Source organism: Pongo abelii, chromosome 6, assembly GCF_028885655.2.
Source record: "Pongo abelii isolate AG06213 chromosome 6, NHGRI_mPonAbe1-v2.0_pri, whole genome shotgun sequence".
NCBI classification, from domain to species: Eukaryota; Metazoa; Chordata; class Mammalia; order Primates; family Hominidae; genus Pongo; species Pongo abelii.
Genome location: NC_071991.2, coordinates 33,248,538 through 33,265,056, shown reverse-complemented (window position 1 = coordinate 33,265,056; position 16,519 = coordinate 33,248,538).

Sequence of the window (16,519 nt, the reverse complement as noted above, 5' to 3'; positions counted from 1 at the left end):
TTTTTGGGGATAGTCTGAGAAAGATTGGCATTTTTAAATGTTTGGTAGAATTTATCAGTGAAGTCATCCAGTCCTGAGATTTTCTTTGATGGGAGACATTTTAGTAATGATTTGATCTCCTTACTCTTTAATGGTCTGTTCAGATTTTCTATTTCTTCATGATTCATCCTTGGTAAGTTGATATGCCTAGAAATTTATCTATTTCATCCATCTAAGTTATCCAGCTTATTGTCAAATAATTGGTCATAATAGCGTCATATGACCCTTTGCCTGTGTTTCTGTTGTATCAGTTGTAATGTCTTAGTTTCCATTTCTGATTTTGTTTATTTGAGACATTTTTCTTTTATTCTTAGTTTAGCTAAAGATTTGTCAATTTTGTTTCTCTTTTCAAAAACCAAGTCTTCATTTTATTGATATTTTCTATTGATTTTCTAGACTTTATTTATTTCTACTCTGATTTTATTATTTACTTCCTTTAACTCTGGGCTTAGTTTTTATTTTTCTAGAAAGGTGAAACATTAGGTTGTTTATGTGAGACTTTTCTTTTTTAATGCAGATGTTTGTTGCTATAAATTTCCCTCTTATAATAACTGCTTTTGCTATCTCATATGTTTGGGTATGTGGTATTTCCATTTTCATTTGTCTAAACATTTTTTGTTTGTATATTTTCTCTTTTAATTTCTTCATTGACCCATTGGTTGTTTAGGATTACATTGTTTAATGTCTATGTTTTTGTAAATTTTACAATCTTTCTCTTTCAATTGATTTCTAGTTTCATACCATTGTGGTCAGAAAAGATACTTGATATGATTTCAAACTTTTTAAACTTGCTAAGGCTTGTATTTTGGCTTAACATATGATGTATCCTGGAGAATGTTCCCTGTGTGCTTGAGAAGAAGAATGTGCATTCTGCTACTTTTGGAAGGAGTGTTCTGTGTATGTCTGTTAGGTCCATTTGGTCTAAAGTGTAATTTATGTCCAATATTTCTTTTTTAATGTTCTGTTTATGGATCTTGCCATTAATGAAAGTGGGTTTGTTGAATTCCTCTATTATTAGTGCATTACAGTTTATCTCTCTCCTAATACAAATTAAAATTTGCTTCATATGTTTAGGTGCTCTGATGTTGGGTGCATATTTATTTATAGTCATTATATCCTTTTGCTGAATTGACTCTCTTATCATTATGTAACACCTTTGTATTATTTTACAGTTTTTGACTTAAGAAATCCATTTTATCTGATGTAAGTATAGCTACTTCTGTTATCTTTTGCATTTTGTTTTCATGGAATATCTTTTTTCATCCCTTAACTTTCAGTCTATGTGTGTTCTTATGGGTGATGGGAGTCTCTTATAAGCAGCATATAGTTGCACATTTAAAAAAATTCATTTAGCCCTTTTATGTCTTTTGATTGGAGAATTTAATCCATTTACATTCAAGGTTAATATTGACAAGAAAGAATTTACTACTGTCATTTTGCTAGTTGTTTTCTGCTTGTTTTGCAGATCTATTATTCCTTTTTTCCTCTCTATCTTCCTTTGTGATTAGGTAATTTTCATTATTGGTATGCTTTAATTTCTTACTGCTTATTTTTTGTGTATATACTATATATTTTTTTGCTTTGGGATTACCATGAGACTTATAAAATCATCTAATAGTTATAATAGGTTACTTTAAACTTATAAAAACTTAACTTTGATTACAAAAACAAAAGCCAAAAAAAAAAAAAACAAGCAAACAAAAAATTCTACATTTTGACTCCATTCCCACAGCCTGAATTTCTAATGTCACAATTTACATCTTTTTGTATTGCATATCTCTTAACAAATTATTATAGCTATTAGTATTTTTAATGGTTTTGTGGCTTAACCTTCATGCTAAAGATACAAGTCATTTACTCACTTCATTACTGTATTAGAGTGTGCTGAATTTTGCTGCATACTTACTTTTTTTTTTTTTTTTTGAGATGGCGTCTCACTCTCGCCCAGGCTGGAGTGCAGTGGCACGATCTCCGGTCACTGCAAGCTCCACCTCCCAGGTTCACGCCGTTCTCCTGCCTCAGTCTCCCGAGTAGCAGGCACCCGCTACCATGCCAGGCTAATTTTTTTGTATTTTTAGTAGAGATGGGGTTTCACCATGTTAGCCAGGATGGTCTCGATCTCCTGACCTCGTGATCCGCCCGCCTCGGCCTCCCAAAGTGCTGGGATTACAGGTGTGAGCCTCCGCACCTGGCCGCATACTTACTTTTATACTTTCATGTTTTTGTGTTTTTGTGTTACAATAGCATATTTTTCTTTCAGCTGGAAGAACTCCCTTTAGTATTTCTTGTAAGAAAGGTCTGGTGGTGATTAGCTCCCTCAGCTTTCTTTTGTTTGTCTGAAAAAATCTTTCCTTCATTTCTCAAGGACAACTTTTCCAGATACAATATTCTTGGTTGGCATTTTTTTCCTTAACACTTTGCACCCTCTATCTTGGCCTATAAGGTTTCTGCTGATAAATCTGCTACTAGCTTTAATATAATTCCCTTACATGTTATCTGTTTCTTTTCTCTTGCTGCTTTTAGGATCCTCTCTTCGACTTTGAGTTTTGACAGTTTGGTTATAGTATATCTTAGGGGTAGGTATCTTGCTTGGATTGAATCTTACTGGGGAGTTGTATCTGGATACTTATATCTTTTCCCAGGTTTGGAAAGATTTGTGTTATTATTTCTTTAAGTAAGTACTACTTCTTTGACTGTCTCATCTCTTTCCTAAACTTTGACTTGAATATTTGTTCTTTTTATACTGTATTTTAAATTCTGTATGCTTTGTTTATTCTTTTTCATTCTTATTTTCTTTTTTCTCCTCTGATTGTATATTTTCAAATAATCTTGAGTTCATAGATTATTTCTTCTCCTTAACAAATTCTGCTATTAGCCAACTATTGCAGTTTTTATTTCATTCATTTTTCAGCTCTAACATTTTTGTTTTATTAATAATTTTAATATCTTGGTAAAATCTTTCCTTCAACCATTTATTGTTTTCTTTATTTCATTGAACTGATTTTTTGTATTTTGTTGAAATTTCCTGACCTTCCCCAGAGCAGCTATTTTGAATTCTCTCAGGAAGGTAATTTCTTTAGGTTAATCACTTGTGCCTCATTTTGTCTCTTTGGTGATGTCATGTTTCCCTGATTACTCTTAATCCTTATGTGTTGGTGTCTATGCATTTAAAGAAGTAGGTACATATTTCAATATGCAGACTAGCTTTGTCTGGGAAAGCTCTTCACCAGTTAACCCATCCAGAGATTCAAGGCAGGCCATCTAGTATGGTTCATTAGAGGGCTTGCTAGCCTGGTTTCTGGGTCAGCAGGTGGGTAATCCTGGAGCCTAGATGTGTTGTGCTGGATTTGTTGACTGGGTCTGTTGAGCATGGCCCCTGGGTTCACAGGGGCTAGTTTGGCATTGGTACTGGCCTTGAACCTGTGTCCTCTGAGATGAGCCTGGATCCTGGGTCCAGGGACTGGAGACTGGATCTGCAGGGGTGTTCCTACAGCTTTAGCCCATAGGGACTAGCCTGGTACTAGTGTCCATTGCGGTGGACATGAACCCTGGGTCTACTGGAGCAGGCCTGGACCCTGAGGCAATGAATCCTGGGGCCACCATGACTAGCCTGGATCTTAGGTCTGTACGTGCTGGTTTGGAACCTGGGGCCATGGGCGTTAGACTGGTGCTGGGGCTGGCCTGAGTCTCAGTCTGTGGGAATTGACCTGTGTACACAGGCCATGGTGACCAGCCTGGAGCCTGTATCCATAGGAATGACCCTGGAACATGAGTCTTTAGGGGACAGCCCAGCATATATATCTACTGGGTTGGGGTTGATTCCTGGGTCTACTGGAAAGGACCTGGACCCTGGGTCTTCCAAAGAATGAGTCCACAGGGGCCAGCCTAAATCCTGGAGTCCTGGAGACTGGCCTGGACTCTGGGCTCATGGAGGCCTGCTTGAAAACAAAATGTGTGGGTGCTACCCTAGAAGCTAGGTCTGCAAGGACTGACCTATGGCCTGGGACTTCAGGGGATTCTCCTGGAAGCTGAAGATGTAGGGATTATTTTGACACCATGTGGATCTGGAGCCTGGGTCTGCAGGTGCTGAGTGGGGACCCACAGATCAGGTGTGCTGATCTAGTGCTTATGTGGGTGTCTGAAGTCTGGGGCTGTGTAGGCCAACTTGGCTCTGGGCTGCTCTGGAACCTGGGGTAGATGTGGAGCTTGGGGCTGTAGGGGCCAACCTGAAGCCTGGGTCCACAGTTACTGGCCTAATTACTATGGCTATAGGAGCTGGCTTGGAGTTGAGGTGGACCTGAATCCTAGGGCTCACTGAGACTAGCCCGCCACTAGCATAAGCCCATAGCTTGGTGCTGCTGGGGCAAGCCTGGTGTTGAGGGTGGTTGGGAGCTTGGAGCTGCTGAGTTTGAAACACAAGTGGGGCAGACAGGAGATGAAGCCCACCATGAAGATCTGGAGCTGAAGGCTGCAGGGCAGCCCAGCCTGGCTCTGGGGCAGACCTAGAGGCTCATTCTGTAGGCACCAGCCTTGAGTTTGGGGCTGTGGGTCCTGCCCGGTTCTGAGTTTTATGGAGGTGGGCCCAGTACTCAAGGCAAAGTTCAGTGATACTTTCCTATCTTTCCTTCAAAAAGATGGTATCTCTGTGCTGTGCTGCCTTTGGTTGGGCAAGATGTGAAGCAGGTAAAGTGAAACTGTCCTTCCCCTTTCAATGCATCTTTCCTTATTGCAGTGCTATACCCATGTGGTGCTTTGATCTCTCTCCTGTTTCCTTCAGCTCTTATGAAGGTATTTTCATGCATAGGTAGTTATTCAAATTAATGTGTCTGTTGAAGGATGATTGCTGGAAAGTCCGATTTCACCATCTTTTGAAATCTCTTTCTTTGTAAAATAGATAGTATATAGTTTGTCTCATAGTAGCCATTAAATAGACATTAGCTTCACTCATTCCTAAGACTGCAGGGGAAAGCATTAGCGCTTTATATTTATAAAATTCAGTACACAATAAACCTCTATTCAGTCATAACAATTTTGGTTATGAAGAAAATAAAGATGCATACATAAGCAAAAAGGCCACAAGTAACCACTGAATTATTAATATTTGAAGTCTGTGGAAGTTGAAGCCATCTTAAGTATTTTAGAGCTATGTAAAAAAAATCCTTTTTCATAATTCACTTAGTTAAAAGTTCTAGAGACAGGAAAGGTAATAGAATGAGCTGAAAGTGACCCACAAAAGCTTCTTATAGAGAGTTGGGTTTGCTCTGGATCTAGGTGGAAAGGAAACTGATTGGGCAGGTGGTAGGGTCTGAAAAAACAGCATGCTGGTGGGAGCCAGCCTGATGGTTCAGATGCTGTGGGGATCTTATGCAGTACTATAAGTCAAAAAGTCAAGAGAGTCAAGAAGTACTGTCTTCTTGAGATCAAGCTTCTGAGGAGGTAATGATAGAAAAGGGGGCCCTGTGCGTCACTGCACTTAGATTCTGGATCTCCATAAGCTCAGAGGGGAGCATATGTTGGATGTAACAGGTGCTAGAGGTTACCTTGTGCAGAAGATAAGCCAGCCAACAGGGCCTAGAAATACATGTGAAGTATTGGAAGTAGAAAAAAAAAAAAAATGGAGCCTGAAAGAACAGCTGAAGGGCTCTTCAAAAATCTGATCTGCTAGAAAAAAAAGGAATCAACAGCATGAGAGAGATTTCTAAGCAAAAATTAATTAATTTAAAGATTTGCTGAATATAGGTAATGTGGGAATGGTGTGATATAAATGTGAGTGCCAGATTTCAGGGTTTTCATGACAGAGTTTCTCAGGAAGTAGTGGTCTGATTGACTGAGGAGGGTATGTTGGGCACAGATGTTTAATTTAAGCAAGTGATTAATTTCACAAATTAAGTGGGATTGTGAGTGTGAGTTGATATTAGGATTTTCAGAAAAAGACATGACTATATGTACTAGAGACATTAGTATAGCCCCAAAATCTATTATTATATTTTCATAATTTTTAATAATATCTTAAATGCATCTCAGAAAGCATATAATCAAACCAGTATAATAAACCTACTGATGAAAATGAAATGTTTAGATAAATAATAACATTGAGCTATCACTTTTTTTCAAGATCTACTGATATTTTTAGGAAAATGTCCTTTGAGATTGCCCAAAATGTATGACAAAATTTGAGACTATGTTTGAAGACAAAATTATACAAAAAGCTGGCTATTGATTTTGAAACCTCCAGGATTATACATGCACTGTTCTAATGCTATGTTCCATTGTATAAGAGTAACTTGGAACATTTTGGATTGACGAGATTTATAGTAAATGATTATTGTTTTTCAGGTTACAGAGTAATAAAACGTGTTTTTTATTTAAATGGCACAGTATTTTAAACAATCCCATACCTTATTTTGCACACTTTTGATGCTCCATAACTTCTTGAGCTACATAACAAATAAAATATATGCCAAGACCAATATTAATTCCATCATAAACTCATGGAGCTGGAATCACCAAGAAGAAAGCAAAGTTAATGCAATATGGAATTGAGTGATTTCTTTTAATGTTCTAAAGAACACTAAAATCTTTCTGTGTACTTGACATCTAAACTATTGATGCTTTAAAAACTGATTTTACACATTCATCAAAAAAGAGTTAATTTGGGGGTTGGCACCAAGATGGCCAAATAGGAACAGCTCCAGTCTGCAGCCCCCAGCGTGAGCAATGCAGAAGCCGGATGATTTCTGTATTTCCAACTGAGGTACCAGGTTCATCTCACTGGGGCTTGCCAGACAAGTGGGTGCAGCCCACGGAGCAGGGTGGGGCATCACCTCACCTGGGAAGCACAAGGGGTCAGGGAATTCCCTTTCCTAGCAAAGGGAAGCCGTGACAGACGGCACCTGGAAAATCGGGACACTCCCACCCTAATACTACGCTGTTGTGCCTTAGCAAACAGCACAACAGGAGATTATATCCCGTGCCTGGCTCAGAGGGTCCCACGCCCATGGAGCCTCGCTCACTGCTAGCACAGCAGTCTGAGATCATACTGCAAGGCACGAGGCTGGGGGAGGGGTGTCCGCCATTGCTGAGGCTTGAGTAGGTAAACAAAGAGGCTGGGAAGCTCAAACTGGGTTGAGCCCACTGCAGCTCAAGGAGGCCTGCCTGCCTCTGTAGACTCCACCTCTAGGGGCAGGGCATAGCTGAACAAAAGGCAGCAGAAACTTCTGCAGACTTAAACGGTCCCTGTCTGACAGCTTTGAAGAGAGTAGTGGTTCTCCTAGCACGGAGTCTGAGATCTGAGAAGGGAGAGACTGCCTCCTCAAGTGGGTCCCTGACTCCTGAGTAGCCTAACTGGGAGGCACCTCCCAGTAGGGGGGTGACTGACACCTCATAAGGCCAGCTGCCCCTCTGAGACGAAGCTTCCAGAGGAAGGATTAGGCAGCCACATTTGCTGTTCTGCAGCCTCCGCTGGTGATACCCAGGCAAACAGGGTCTGGAGTGGACCTCCAGCAAACTCCAACAGATCTGCAGCTGAGGGTCCTGACTGTTAGAAGGAAAACTAACAAACAGAAAGGATATCCACACCAAAAACCCATCTGTACGTCACCATCATCAAAGACCAGAGACAGATAAAACCACAAAGATGGGGAGAAACCAGAGCAGAAAAGCTGAAAATTCTAAAAATCAGAGTGCCTCTTCTCCTCCAAAGGAATGGAGCTTCTTGCCAGCAACAGAACAAAGCTGGACAGAGAATGACTTTGATGAGTCAAGAGAAGAAGGCTTCAGACGATCGGTAATAACAAACTTCTCTGAGCTAAAGGAGGATGTTCGAACCCATCACAAAGAAGCTAAAAACATTGAAAAAAGAGTAAACAAATGGCTAACTAGAATAACCAGTGTAGAGAAGTCCTTAAATGACCCGATGGAGCTGAAAACCATGGCATGAGAACTATGTGACACACGCAGAAGCTTCAGTAGCTGATTTGGTCAACTGGAAAAAAGGGTATCAGTGATTGAAGATCAAATGAATGAAATGAAGCAAAAAGAGAAGTTAAGAGAAAAAAGAGTAAAAAGAAATGAACAAAGCCTCCAAGAAATATGGGACTATGTGAAAAGACCAAATTTACGTCTGATTGGTGTACCTGAAAGTGATGGGGAGAATGGAACCAAGTTGGAAAACACTCTTCAGGATATCATCCAGGAGAACTTCCCAAACCTAGTGAGGCAGGCCAACATTCACATTCAGGAAATACAGAGAAAACCACAAAGATACTCCTAGAGAAGAGCAACTCCAAAACACATAATTGTCAGATTCACCAAAGTTGAAATGAAGGAAAAAATGTTAAGGGCAGCCAGAGAGAAAGGTCGGGTTACCCACAAAGGGAAGCCCATCAGACTAACGGCTGATCTCTCGGCAGAAACTCTACAAGCCAGAAGAGAGTGGGGAGCAATATTCAACATGCTTAAAGAAAAGAATTTTCAACCCAGAATTTCATATCCAGCCAAACTAAGCTTCATAAGTGATGGAGAAATAAAATACTTTACAGACAAACAAATGCTGAGAGATTTTGTCACCACCAGACATGCCTTACAAGAGCTCCTGAAGGAAGCACTAAACATGGAAAGAAATGACTGGTACCAGCCACTGTAAAAACATGCCAAATTGTAAAGACCATTGATACTAGGAAGAAACTGCATCAACTAATGAGCAAAATAACCAGCTAACATCATAATGACAGGATCAAATTTACACATAACAATATTAACCTTACATGTAAATGGGCTAAATGCCCCAATTAAAAGACATAGACTGCCAAATTGGATTAAGAGTCAAGACCCGTAGTGTGCTATATTCAGCAGACCCATCTTGTGGGCAGAGACACACATAGGCTCAAAATAAAGGGATGGAGGAAGATCTACCAAGCAAATGGAAAACAAAAAAAAAGCAGGGGTTGCAATCCCAGTCTCTGATAAAACAGACTTTAAACCAGCAAAGATCAAAAGAGACAAAGAAGGCCATTACATAATGGTAAAAAGATCAATTCAACAAGAAGAGCTAACTATCCTAAATATATATGCACTCAATACAGGAGCACCCAGATTCATAAAGTAAGTCCTGAGAGACCTACAAAGAGACTTAGACTCCCACACAATAATAATGGGAGACCTTAACACCCCGCTGTCAACATTAGACAGATCAACGAGACAGAAAGTTAAAAAGGATATCCAGGAATTGAACTCAGCTCTGCATCAAGCAGACCTAAAAGACATCTACAGAACTCTCCACCCCAAATCAACAGAATATACATTCTTCTCAGCACCACATTACACTTATTCCAAAATTGACCACATAGTTGGAAGTAAAGCACTCCTCAGCAAATGTAAAAGCACAGAAATTATAACAAACTGTCTCAGACCACAGGGCAATCAAACTAGAACTCAGGATTAAGAAACTCACTCAAAACCGCTCAATTACATGGAAACTGAACAATCTGCTCCTGAATGACTACTGGGTACATAATGAAATGAAGGCAGAAATAAAGATGTTCTTTGAAACCAACGAGAACAAAGACACAACATACCAGAATCTCTGGGACACATTCAAAGCAGTGTGTAGAGGGAAATTTATAGCACTAAATGCCCACAAGAGAAAGCAGGAAAGATCCAAAATTGACACCCTAACATCACAATTAAAAGAACTAGAAAAGCAAGAGCAAACACATTCAAAAGCTAGCAAAAGGCAAGAAATAACTAAGATGAGAGCAGAACTGAAGCAGATAGAGACATAAAAAAACCCTTCAAAAAATCAGTGAATCCAGGAGCTGGTTTTTTGAAAACCACGCCTATAATCCAGCACTTTGGGAGGCTAAGGCAGGTGGGTCACATGAGATCAAGAGTTCAAACCAGCCTGACCAATATGGTGAAACCCTATCTCTACTAAAAATACAAAAATTAGCAAGGTATGGTGGCGTGCGCCTGTAGTCCCAGCTACTTGGGAGGCCGAGGCAGGAGAATCACTTGAACCTGGGAGGCAGAGGTTGCAGTGAGCAGAGATTGCACCACTGCACTACTAGCAACAGAGCAAGACTCTGTCTTAGAAAAAAAAAAAAAAAGCCAGGCACGGTGACTCACACCTGTAATCCCAACACTTTGGGAGGCTGAGGCGGGTGGATCACCTGAGATTGGGAGTTCAAGACCAGCCTGGCCAATATGGTGAAACCCTGTCTCTACTAAAACTACAAAAATTAGCTGGGTGTGGTGGTAGGTGCCTATAATCTCAGCTAGTTGGGAGGCTGAGGCAGGAGAATTGCTTGAACCCAGGAGGCGGAGGCTGCAGTGAGCTGAGATCCCGCCACTGCCCTGCAGCCTGAGCAACAAGAGCGAGACTCTGTCTCAAAAAATAAAATAAAATAAAAAACTGCAATCAAAATGAACACAAGTGTCCAAGTTACTATCATGATGGAGCTTACGTTCTTTTTTTTTTTTTAATATATACTTTAAGTTCTGGGATACATGTGCAGAATGTGCAGGTTTGTTACATAGGTATACATGTGCCATGGTGGTTTGCTGCACCTATCAACCTGTCATCTACATTAGGTATTTCTCCTAATGCTATCCCTCCTCTTGCCCCTGACCTCCGACAGGCCCCAGTGTGTGATGTTCCCCTCCCTGTGCCCATATGTTCTCATTATTCCACTCCCATTTATGAGTGAGAACATGTGGTGTCTGGTTTTCTGTTCCTGTGTTAGTTTGCTGAGAATGATTGTTTCCAGCTTTATCCATGTCCCTACAAAGGACATGAACTCATTCTTTTTCATGGCTGCACAGTATTCCATGGTGTATATGTGCCACATTTCCTTTATCCAGTCTATCATATCATATCCATTCTTGTGAGAGATACAATAAACCCCAAAATAAAATGCTAAATTAACCAAGAAAATGAGTAAAAGAAACGTTTAGCACAAGAGGATAGAAAGATGCTATTTTAATGAGGTAGCTAGAGAAGTCCTCTCAGAGAAAGAGACATTTTAGGCGAGAGTAAATGCATGGGCTGACAAATATTTTAGGCAAAGGAAATCAAAGGGAAAGGCTCTGAAATGAGAAAAGGCTTTGTGCTGGTGAAAGTGATTTTCTAGAAAATTTCTGCCTCTGGAAAGGCAGTCAGAGACATTTAAGTGCTTATAATCTATGATAAAAAACTTCGGATTTTTAGAAGGTGGAGAAAATTGGCTTCATAGATCTAGATGAAAAAGAACTTAAAGATTAACTGGTCTAAGTATCCCATTTAACAGCTGAAGAAAGTGAGACCCAGGAAACCTAAGTGACTTAACCATACCCTGCAGCTAGTTAGCTGTTGTTACAGACATAAACCTTGGTTCACTTATCTGAAAATAAACCACGACTCTACTCAAAGAAGCATTTTTCATTTTGCTATTTTAAACACTATATCCAGACATGACATATAACACATGGAATATGTTATATTCCAGACATATAACACCATATGTTATTCTTTCAGAGGAAAGTTTTTACAGGCTGGTGCACAGCTATAGAATGGCAGATGCACTTTGAATATGGAGAAGAGCATGTGGCCCCTGAACCCAGAGGTCTACTCCCTGGAGATCACACTGCGTTAAACAGCTAGAGGTGTTCTTTCATTTGGACAAAAGAACTGACGTTGCTTCACTGAACCTCTTAGGGATACTGAGTTAAATGAGATTATCATATAATATGCCTCATCACTTTCACCTTCTAGTAATTTTACAAAAACACCAAACTCAATATGAATTTACTATGTATTCTACAGTGACCGCTCATGTAATTTTTGCATAATTGAACACATTGTGTTTAACGCTGAATCTCAACTAACTTTGCAGAGAAATGAGTTAAAACTATTTCATGCAGCTACAGTCTCCTGACCTTCACAGGAACTTAGATCTTCTTTATTCTCCCCACAAATGTGGCCTTGGGCTTACAATGGCAAGGAAGTAGTTATCACCTGGCTTTTAATTCTGCTTCTCAGCAAGACAGACTTTCAACATATCAAATTGATAAATTTGGGGTCAATGTGTCATGCCCTCTTGGAATCTTTTATCTTCAGAATAAATGGTTCTGAGAGGTTTGTGGAAGGGGAAGCAGTTTTCAGGATTCCTACCTCTCCATGTAGACTCAGGGCAGAGATCCCTGTTGGACACCATATTGCTGTGGTAGAAACCATCTTCAGTCTCAAACAGCCTCCCTGCAATTCAACTACAGAGGATAATGCTGACTGTGTGGCTGTGCAAAATACCAAAGATGGAAGTTAACAGGACAAATGTTGTAAATATCATACTTCCATTTGTGTGTTTGTAATCTTACCTTCTTTTTTTTTCCTTTTTTTTGTTTTGTTTTGTTTTGTTTTTGAGACAAAGTCTTGCTCTGTCACCCAGGCTGGCATGCAGTGGCATAATCTCAGCTCACTGCAACCTCTGCCTCCAGGGTTCAAGCGATTCTCCTCTCTCAGCCTCCCAAGTAGCTGGGACTACAGGTGCCGGCCACCACGCTCAGTGAATTTTTGTATTTTTAGTAGAGATGGGGTTTCACCATGTTGGCCAGGCTGGGCTTAAACTCCTGACCTCAGGTGATCCGCCCACCTCAGCCTCCCAAAGTGCTGCGATTACAGGTGTGAGACCCCGTGCCCAGCCCGTTATTTCTAAAAACATTGTGTATAAACTATGCACCAGGGTCTGTGTTAGATGAACAAAAGAATGGGCAAGATCTTTGCATTTATAGACTTTGCAATTTAGGAAGGGTATCTATTTTAAAAAGTAACCAAGTAAGAAAATGATTATAGATAGTTATTAGTGCAAGAAAGAAAACAAACAGCACTACAACAGAGAGCCACAAAGTGTCCTGCTGACTTAGAGTGGTCAAGGCGAGCCTATGTAAAAGGGGATGCTTCACCTAAGAACTGAAGGATTGTGGAAACAGCTGCCACTTGTACATCCAAGTGAGGCCAAGTGGCCCTGGCAGCAGGTGATGGGGCATTGGATGTGGGAAGAATTTCAGATATATCTTAGAGGCTTCAGTCAAATTGGTGATAAATTTAAAAACTAATAGGGGTAAGGAACTGCCAAGAAAAACTTTTAGGGTTGTGTGTGTGAAGGTCGGGAATTTGGTTTTGAATATTCAGTTTGAGTAACCTGTGACAGTATCTGAGATTTTTTAGGTACTTGGATTTGAAGTACAAAGGATAAGTCCAGATGCTAACACAAATTTGGTAGTCATTACCATTAGGTGACTTTTAAAACTATGCAACTGGATGATAGTATTTTAGGGGAAATATAGAGTGAAAAGAACAGAGCATTGTGGAATGAGCTTCAGAGGAATCCAGTTTCCTGAGATGAGGTTGAGCTGGCACCAGAGAGAAGAGCAAGAAGCCCAAGACCTGCTCTATAGGAATGAGGGTTTCAAATGTTGAAAGGAGTTGAGTAAGGAAAGGAATAAAGAGTGCCTATTGAACTGATAAACTTCAAGGTCATCGATGACCTTAGTGAGAGCCATTTAGGTGTAGAAGAGTCCAGAAGCCTGATTCTAGGAGATGGGACATGAGGAAACAATGCTGCTCAAGCAGCTCAGCTGTCTAAGGAAGCACAGTGAAAGCTCAAGAGGAAAGTGGGGATGAAGGAAGACACACTGCTTTTTTTTCTTTTCTTTCCTTCTCTCTCTCTCTCTTTTAAAGTGGAATACTTTGGAACTTATGACTAGGATTTCACAGACAAAGTGAGGTGACCAGGAAAAAAACACAGCTAATCAGTGCAGCAAGATCCCTCAGATAGGGCTTTATTTGATGATCCAATATCATGTCAACCATAGGATTTCACATTTTTGTTATATATTTTAGCCTACACATTGATAAAATTATAATCAGAACATATAACACAGTAATCATGGAGCATAAAATTAACTAAAACATAAATTATGTTGCAAGTAAAGAAAACAAATGAATTAACATGCGCATAACACTGCATAATAGAAGATATAACAGTTTTAAAAGTTATCATCAACATGTTAAACTTATCGATTAAAAAACTTATCTATTTCTTGGATTTATTAAGAAAAAAGAAAAAAAGGATCAATGTATGGTAATCACATTAAAAAGTACAAAAAACCCCACAAAAGTTATTAAAAATAAATTATGTTGGCTAAAATATATGCTAAAAGAAGAAAAAGACACCAATCAATACCAGATAGAATGAATTAAGTAAAAGGAACATCATGTGAGATACAGAGAATCATTCAACACTTAAAAAAAGTTTGAAAAAAAGTCATTAACAGTTTTTAAAAGCTTTAAATTTTAGCGTTGTAATATAAAGAAAAAATGTTTCAAAGATACAAAAAGATTACAAAATTCCAATGACAACCTAATTTTCTATAATCTATTAAGAAACCTAAGAAATTAAATAGGTTCTCTGAAAAAATACATTCTTTTAAAACTGGACTAAACAATCATGTCTTAGTGTTTTACTTTTCCATTGAATGTTAAAAAGCTGGTTTCAAAAATTAAATGAAAGCTTACAGAGTATTGAACCACAGTGAATTCCAAAACACAGGGCAGGAGAATGGCGTGAACCCGGGAGGCGGAGCTTGCAGATCGCGCCATGCACTCCAGCTTGGGAGACAGAGCAGGACTCCGTCTCAAAAAAAAAAAAAAAAAAAAAAAGAAAAGAAAATATGACTCTATGGCACAGAAAAGGAATATGTGTTCTAATTGTTTAATCCTATTACATTTAAAACGTTTTAAATGCCAGGTGTGGTAACTCATGCCTGTAATTCCAGCACTTTGTGAGGTTGAGGCAAAAGGATCGCTTGAGGTCAGGGGTTTCAGACCAGGCTAGGAAACACAATGAGATTCTGTCTCTACAAAAAATATAAAAAATTAACATTATTTTTATAAGGGAAGTTTTAAAAATATTTTAAAGCAAACAGTGGATATTACACAGAGCAATGTAATAATTGTATCCATTCTAATAGCTTCCAAAATAATGAGGAAGAATAATTTTATGGTTGTATTTAATGACATTAACTCAAGAAAAATGATAAAGGGCGTTTCTTGTATTTTCGCTGTACACCAAGCACTGTGGTGAGCACTTTCTATAAATGATTAACCCCTTTTGTCTCACAAGTATCCTGTGAGGTTGATGTTTTCTGTAACAATTAACTTTACAGTTGAGAAAGTAAGCACAGAGAGGTTGGCTCATTTGCGCACAGCTAAAGAGCATTCCATGCAGAGGCAGGAGGTGAAATCAAGCACTCTGGGTCTGGAATCTATGACCTTTACAACTAGGCTGCATTGCCTTGGGGAGGAGAGTGTACGGATTAATAAATAAACACTTTCTTGAAGAGACATCCAAACACAAGGATGGACTTTTTGTATTAGACTCAGATGCATTCATTGTGTTTTGTTTTGAGTGAGTGCTGCAAAGTGCTTCTTGCATCAGTCTAAAATCATTTATATTTTTGTGATTTATTTTTGAACTTCTACACTATCATGGATTCTCAAGTGTTACCATCTAACACTAAAATCATCTAAACGAGGGCCTTGCAGCAGCTTTTGGAGTGGCCAGCAGGGAGTTGCTGTGATTCATGTGCATGGTCGACTCCAAGCCATTGTGCCTGTTGTAGTGGAAAGAGAGAAGGGTGGTGTGGCCACAGGGGGCCCTGCACGCCTCTTCTTTCAGTCATCTCTTTCCTGGCAAGCAATTACTGTTACACTGAAAATCTATTTGCTTCAGCTGATCTCTCCTAAATGAAATCTAACCAACAATCAACTAGCATTTTCAGAGTGCCTGCTGTGCGTAGAGCATGCTTGGAAAGCATTTTTTAAAGGAAATATTAACATTTGAAATATTAAGACCATGATACATTTGTAGAAGATGTAGACTCCTTCACCTTCAAAATCAGCAATATAAAATTCTTTAGGAAATCTGCCAGACTTACTTTTATGTCTTTTATTAATGGCCTTTAGCAAAACATCTTTGTGGTTTGTTTAGAATTCTCTGTCTGCATTTCAGAGCTTGTTTCTGTCAGAACACATTCTCTGTTAGCTTTGATTTTTATTTATTTGCATGTTTGTCTTCCTGTCTAATAAAAGGTATGCATTGTGTAATTGTGAATTTTTGCAGTATAGGAGGTAGAGAGTGATTTCAAATGCAGTTGCAATAATCAAATAAATCAGTATTTTGCAAAAGGGTAATTTAGTGGAAAATAGGGTTTACTGTTCTTGATTTGAACTAAAATGCCTTCTGGCCACATCACACCCGAGAATGGCCCAAGATAGCAGAAAATACCAGATGACGAGATTCCTGCTTATTCATGTTTGCATCCTTTCTGCAATGGAGATCCCTGGCTCTGGTTTGGTCTGAGCCACATAAACCCATGCTCTGAAGAGTTAGCCATGGAAAACTATGCTCATGCTTGCCAAGGAATCTGTCTGAAGAATACTCAG